Source organism: Panthera leo, chromosome F3 (genome assembly GCF_018350215.1).
Source record: "Panthera leo isolate Ple1 chromosome F3, P.leo_Ple1_pat1.1, whole genome shotgun sequence".
In the NCBI taxonomy this organism is placed as follows: Eukaryota; Metazoa; Chordata; class Mammalia; order Carnivora; family Felidae; genus Panthera; species Panthera leo.
The window spans coordinates 54,506,534-54,514,317 of NC_056696.1; the positions used below are offsets into that span (position 1 = coordinate 54,506,534).

Sequence of the window (7,784 nt, forward strand, 5' to 3'; positions counted from 1 at the left end):
AAGAGTTTGCTAATACAGAAAGAATATCTTTCCAAAGAAGTCATTAACACAATGTGGGGCATATATCAAGGCTGAGGGAAAACATTTTTTGGTCTTTTTATATTCAAATATCCTCTTTACAAAACACTACTTTCTTTGGCTCAAAAATCAGAAATAATTTAAACAATTTTGTAGCAAAACACCACATAGTGCCAACTGTTTTCATTAAAGAAAAAAAAAAAAAACAATAAAAAACCCAGGAGTTTGGTGAGCCAATATAATGTGAGCAAATTTCCTTAAAAGAAAACTTGCCCTGGATACACATCAAATGACTAGAAACTTTTAGAAAACTACTTAACTTCTAGAAAACTAACTCTTCTCCTTCTTATAAATGTTGAAAAAAAAAAAAAAACAGCTACAGATGCAGATGAACTGCTGAACTCAATCCTTGCTGTTTAAAATGTATTTCAATAGACTAGCCAATGTATCATCTAAGCATAAAAAAGACGTACAGTAATAGCATTCTGAAAAATGAATTAAGAACACATTGTCATCAACTCCAGCAAAAATAATAAAGGTAGAAAAGATTAAGAGGCAAGCATATCTTTCTGAATTGTAAAATGGGTTTATAGGTCTTCTAATAACAACTTTTACTCAAACCTTACATAAATAGGCTTAGATGATACAAATATTATGTGGGCTGTGTGGACACTCCCAGGTTCCTAATCATGTTTAGGGATTACTTGATAGAACAGAGACATTTCATTCCAATTGGGCCAGGGGATTACAGCGAAGAAACATCTAATATTCCAATTTTTAATTTCATGCATTTTTTATTTACCTTTAATGATGCTGTATATATTCATCATCCTGAAATATTAAAACAGTATGAAAAAAGTAATAAATTGGTGGAAAATTTAGGGAATAGTAATGCAACAGCACGCAAATCATACACTATCAAGTGCTTGATACACATTTAAAATTACTGCCTACTACGGCAAAGCCAAATTCCTAGCAGATTTCTGAAGCACAAAGTCACAATAAGAAGATCAGCAGAACAGACTGAAATAATAGAATATTCATCCCTCTAATCCATATGCAATTCTTTAGGGCTTTTTTTTTTTAACAATGCATATGAGGTCTGACTGTATTCAGGATTTAAATAAGTTGTCTCTCTCCTTCCTGCTCCTCTCTATTTTTATGTAAAAAAAATGTATATACAGTTATCATTTCTGCACTGCTACACCAACAGAAGACAAGGTTAGCACATTTCCTCACACCTCAAATGAAACAATAGCATTTTAAACAACAAAAGTGTTTAAAAAAATACCATTTACTCATCCCACTAAAGCCTCCTGAAACAGCTTCTTGGGAAAAAGGAAAGTTGGTGTCATTCATGGGTGGGGGTGGGGGAGAGAAGTGGAGTGGTAGTTTTATCCTCTAATTACCAATTAATGCATTGATATAATATTACATTTAAATATTGACAAAAAGTGCTAAAGGTGTCATCTGTGAAACCTTTGCTCATCTTTGCTCATTCACCTTCCCTTGCAGAGAGATGAGACGGTCTACTGGGCATTAATAAATATTGTAACAAGGAACAGAAAATTACAGAGGCATAAGCCTCCGTCAGCTGGCCTGGCTTGAGCACTTCTAGGAGAGCACTTGGAATTCTGGGAGAGGAAAGGACACTGGACATTACATGCCCAGCAGTCTCAGTTCCATGGTCAGAGACTTAGCCTGTGTTCTAATGCTGCATGTTGACAGCGGTCATCCTGCAGGAGGTATGGTGTTTTTAAATGACCTTCTTTTGATTTCTTTGTGTATTCTGATTTTTTTTTCTTTAATGAGCACCTACTACCTTATAAGAAGGAGAAAAACCAACAAAACAGAGACTCCTCAAAATACTACCTATCTCCTTCTTTAAGACGCTTTCTTCAATTCACCCAAAAGAATGGTCCCTCCTTTTTTTTCTTCTTTTTAAAGATTTTATTCTTAAGTAATCTCTACACCTAATATGAGGCTCGAACTCACAACCCCGAGATCAAGAGTTGCACGCTCTTCCCACATGAGCCAGCCAGGCACTCCTGTCCCTCCTTTAAGCTCATGTTGCTAGCAAATCTCTTAGGGCCCATATCATATTCTGCCTCATGGTATGGTCCCCTGATTTAAAAGTATGACTGTTATAACATTAAGTCCCTTCAGGGCAAAGGCTGGGGCTTCTTTTCCATTATTTTCTCTCTTGCATTACTGATCACGGCCCTTACCACCAAGTGGGTATTTAATAATTTGTTGGTGTTGTTGTTGAATTGACTAAAACTAGTTTTATTAAGTGCTTTTACTTCTGTTATATTCACTGTTTTTCAGCTCACTACTCCAATTAGACAAGTCTGCCAGGTGTAGATGTGGTTAGTGGCCATGCATGACGCGAAACTCAGAGATGCAACACCTTCTAGAAAATAAATTGGAGAGGGACTTGCATGCCCTACCCTCTCAAACACAGACCAGAAAAGAAAAGAGAGCACGCAGCTCTGCAGAACAAGGAAAACATTTACAGCATGTGGAGCAGAAACAAACAGTAAGATGTTGGAAACAAAAGTTCCTATTTTCACCGAGCCATAGAAAAATGTATGGGACATGATGGGGCTACACAGGCGAGAGAAGAAAAGAATTCTTCATTCCACCTAAGAAAGAGGAACAGGAATTTCTTTTGGGGAAGAGAAGCAGCTGAACCCAAATGTAATATATATAAAAGCATAGCCTGGTAAAATTTTAAATGAGAAGGGAAGCCTGAAGGAAATTCTCACATTCCAGACCACAGCTCTTAACATCCTTTGCCAACCCCTCTTTGCCATTTGCCTGGCAGTAACTTGTCACCATTTCTCTCTCGCTCTCACAATACATCCCAGAGTCCAGATAAACTGAGAATCCAACCAATTTTAATCCAATTCCTTCCTGAAGTTTTCTAGCTTTTTCCTTCATTCCTCTTGAAAGATATTAGGACACTTGAGGGCAAAGATATTCAAAATATGGAGGATGAATGCAAGAGGAAAAGAGAAGAAGGAACATATTAAATCTGATGTAAACTGCAGGAAAAACCAAACCTACGTCTTCTTATTCCCTCTCTGTCTTTTGTCAGAGCAAACTGCCTTCAATTCTAATTATGACATGATGATCCTATGTACGACATATCATCTTTTTTTTTTTTCAGTTCAAGTTCCCATGCCAGTAAGCCTTTCGACTCTAGGCAAACATTCAAGAATTCAGGAGTGTTCTCCAGTTCTTGTGTGAACCAAAATGTGTCAGCCCACAGCAGGTGTTTCCGTTGCTCTGAGATTCTCTGCCGAGTACATCCAGCATTTGGCCAAAGCTTCTCACAGACAATACTTTGGGCTTTGCTATTAGCCACCCAGACTTGCTAGGGTTAATAAATTACCTGATACTTCTAACTGGTGACAACAGGTCAAGGTGTCACGTGTGAGGGGGCAGAGAAAGTGGTAAGATTTTGCTAATTTAAAATTCTATGCCATGAATTTCTGTGCATGAAAGCCTTCTTCCCTTTCCCATAGAAGTATTCCATTCCTTGTCTACCTGCTCTCTCTTCAGGATTTCATGAACTTTGCTTTCCCTATCTTTGTGGGCTGCTAGTATTTGATCAGAGGTGGGTTTCGGGGGAAAATATTTCTATAACATGAATAAACATTAGGCTTTCAAGAATAAAGGTTTGTTTTAAAATATTTATTTATTTTTGAGAGAGAGAAAGCACACGAGCGGGAGAGGGACAGACAGAAAGAGGAGGCAGAGGATCCCAAGCAGGCTCTGTGCTGACAGCAGAGGGCCTGATGCAAGGATCGAGCCCACGAACAGTGAGATCATCACCGGAGCCCAAGTCAGACGCTTAACCAACTGAGCCACCCAGGCACCCGATAAACAACATTATGTAGTTTTTGGAGCCGAACTTGTTTTTTTAGCTTAAGTTACATGTATGTGAATTCATAAAAATGTCTGAGCTAACGAGGACAGAACAGAGTCAGGCCAACTGTCACAGACAGTTGGAAAGAACCATTGGCAACTACTGTTGTCTGCTCCTTCCTCCTGGGACTGACACATGCTTTAGATTTCCCTTTAGATTTAGATTTCCTTCAGATTTCCGCCTTCTAAACCATACTCTCTTGCTAATGTTGCTATTTAGTAGGAGTTTCAGTTTTCTGGGAAAAGCGCTAAATGTTTCACCCATTCAACTGAACCATTTGAAAAATTGTCACATTTGACTCTCACAATGAAATCTTGTAGGAGAAACTGTTATCTCCATTTCACTATTGTTATTTGTATCACGTGACTACTTATGGACAAAAGCTGGGCTATGTGGAAATAGCTGGTGGCCTCCCTGCTCTACAGTCCCTCAGTGGCTCTCCCTCCACCCTATGGCCGAGCAGGATAGGAGTTAGAACATTGGCACAAATTTGGAAACTCTGGCGTGGTAAGTCACAGGATGTCAGACCGGAATCATTTTACTCTCTCTATAGAGATGGAGATGTATTTTTTTAGAGTTGTTTGAGGCTGACATTATTTGATAGTGAATTTCAACCTATGCCGCTTTTCTAAAACAGAGTTTCCTTATGAAATAATGATACTCTCCGAAAGTCTAAATGGACAAGAAATTACATAAAATAACTAACACTTGGACTAAACCAATTTTTTTTTCAACAAACCCACTTAAAATCACCTCAAGTGTAAAAGAGATGACGAACAACGTAAGGAAACTTATCACCTGAAGACAAATAATGGTATCAGGGTTGTAACTGCACTCCTTAGCAAAATGCTCACACACATCAACCAACTTAAAGAAAAAAAGATGTACTGAAAGTACTAATTATTTTTTCCCAGTCCTTCCCTCCTCAACCATTCAAACCCAGTGGCACACAATTGTTGTTTAACAAAGTGAATTGTGCAGGTGTGTGGAAGGCTTATCTTCAAGTCATCAAGGATTTATGCTACTTCTTAGACTGGGGCTGTTTCTGGGTATCATGGATTATCAGTGTGTTCCTTCATTTGTTTATATAAATGGGCCAATGGCTGTTGAAACACTTCAGAGCACTTAACTAAAGTAAACAAAGCTCGTGAACTTTAAATATCCAACAAGAGGAGCTATTGACAAGTAAGACTTTACTTAGCAAATCTCAATATCATTTGGAACCTTAATACAATCTTCCAGATTGACAAAGAGGGCATACAATTCAGACATTTATCTTAACTAAGGCTCCACGTAGAAGATACTATCCTGATCCAAGACAAGGTTCAAAATATAATGCTGCCATCTAGTAGTTTTGCTTGCTTTCTTTCATTGTTATTGAGGCTGAAGAGGAGTCTACCCACATTGAGAAGGGAAAGAGGGTCTTCAACTCATATTTTAGCCTTCTAGCTTTTTGATTCCCTCACTCCTTGATTCTTAAACTCAAAGATATTTCCACAGGGAAATCCTGTGATGAGAACCTTAGATTAACAGCAAGATACCTCTATTTCAGTCCCAGTATTCCCATTATCTGAAAGCCTGTGCATAACTCATGAACCCTCCCTGAGAACCACATCTTTGATCTGTAAAAAGTCGGAATAGGATTGATGCAAAGACCTCTTTCAATTCTAATAGCCAATTATTCTTATTATTTAATGTATTTACAATGATAAAATCATCTGATTGATTTATATTGGTAGCTAGAGAAAGAGCTATAGTACTGTGGTCTATAGGGTTCTAGAAAAACACTACCAAATAGTAACAATGGTTTCTTTGTGTTGTTTCTTTTATGTTGAGAAAGAAACTAACAGCATGTCTCTCTGGTGAGTTTTGGAGATGTTAATATCATGATCCCACTGGAGATGCTGGAGAGTCATTCTTGCTATTTCCCTTTGGAATTCTGTATCTTACTTCAGTTACTTGGATATGGCTTTCTTTGATCTAGTGCCAGGAGGGAAAACACAAAAGAAAACACATCCTTTTTAAGAAATTCAAATCACTTAATCTTATTTCCATTTTCCTTTCCAGGCTGACAAATAAGTTGATTTTCAGCTCTTCCTGAACTTTTAGGTTTTCTAATCCAACCAACTTGCTTATCATCTGGAGTGTTGTAGCCACCACGTTTCTGGTGGGAATGCCAGCTTCCTTTATGGGGTTCAAGGCATTAGACTAAAAGAGACTTCTCAGGAAAAATGCAAAACTAGTGGACTAGGATTTCCTAACTTATGGTTTAAAAAGCAGTTGTATGCACTTCAGCAGCACATATACCAAAATTGGAGGATACAGAGAAGATTAGCATGGCCTCTGTGCAAGGATGATGTACAAATTTGTGAAGCGTGCCAGACTTTTGCCTATGGCCCCACCGCCTTCAACATGCCGGGTCTAGTATGATCTGGAAAGCTAAACACGTTGGGGGCCTGGTTAGTACTTTGATGGAAGGCTACCTGTGAACACCTGGGTGCTGGAGGCTTTAAAAAAAAAATAAAAAGCATTAAAGTAATATTCACAACCTCTGCTACTTATCCGCTGCCCTCCATCACAACAAACATGTTAGTTTTGTACACACCCTTCACAGAATGGGGCTGACTGGAGCTCTACAGGACACGGGGATAGCCTCCCAACAGCAAGACATTTCTCCTCTTTATCCCTTTTCTGGACAGAACCAGATGCACACCTAACAGTGGAGCAAAGTCCAGTGAAACTGGGAAGCAATATTCTTTGCCCCATGTTCCTCGAGGACTGCCATGTTAGGGAGCAATGCCAAGGTCTTGTCACATGCCTCTCTGTGTTTTAAAGTCCTTTTTCTTCTCTTTTATGTTATTTATTTATTTTTTATTTATTTTTTATATATGTAAAAGCATGTATTAGAGTTTGAACAACTGAATGATAAAATGCAGTCTTAGGCACAGATGCTGCAGGGAATAGCGTTTGAAATTCTCCAACATACTAAGTTATAATTGGGTTTTAATGCATAAAATGGCTGAGCAATTTAAATGTTTAGCAAAGAAAACAGTCTTGCCTAGAGTTTATGAAGTGGGAAGCCTATTTCTTATAATGATTAACTGTGAGTCATCATTTCAAACACAAGCATCCACTGGCATCTGCCCCAGATAAGGGGTGCTGAAGGCTCACAACGATTTACCAAACTAGAGTCTTATGATGATGGATAGTAGCACATTTTTGCCTGTGAAATGAAGACGGTAAGTAACAAACCACGAAGCATGCTGACTTTACAGTCTACCTGCCCCAACTTACTAAATGAAGAATGAGGTTTTAAAAGCATATATCCAGGGCACCTGGGTGCCTCAGTTGGTTAAGCATCTGACTTCGGTTCAGGTCATAATCTCGAGGTCAGTGGGTTCGAGTCCTGCATCAGGCTCTGGGTTGACAGCTCAGATCCTGGAGCCTGCTTCAGGTTCTGTGTCTTGTTCTCTGTGCCTACCCTCCCCCAACCTCTCTCTCTTAAAAATAATAATAAAAAAAAATTAAAAAAAATAAAATATATTCAATGTCTGCTTGCATGTGGCCGTGCTTGAAGACAGAGATTGTACTAAGATTAGGCAATCAAAAGCCTACAGAATTTTTCACAGTGGCCTGGAGGTCTATCCTTGATAACTTGATCCATTTGGCTGCTTCTTATAAAAGCCTGACTTTATCATCATGTCTTGGACCCACACCATGAAAATCACGATAGCAATCATGATAGGCCCTCTTCCCTAACAGGCCTGCGTACGCAGGTACGCAGAAGTACGCAGAAAGTGTGGGCAAAGTTACCCCTACACGTCAGTTCCAA

At 38.8% G+C, this 7,784-nt stretch overlaps 1 non-coding gene across 1 annotated transcript; it reads left to right on the forward strand.

Annotated features, from left to right (window-relative positions):
- The first annotated feature begins 6,238 nt into the window (after nt 1–6,238).
- On the forward strand, nt 6,239–6,340 carry LOC122212553. Its single transcript, XR_006199222.1, has one exon. It is a non-coding gene; the product is annotated as a U6 spliceosomal RNA (small nuclear RNA).
- Nucleotides 6,341–7,784: the final 1,444 nt, after the last annotated feature.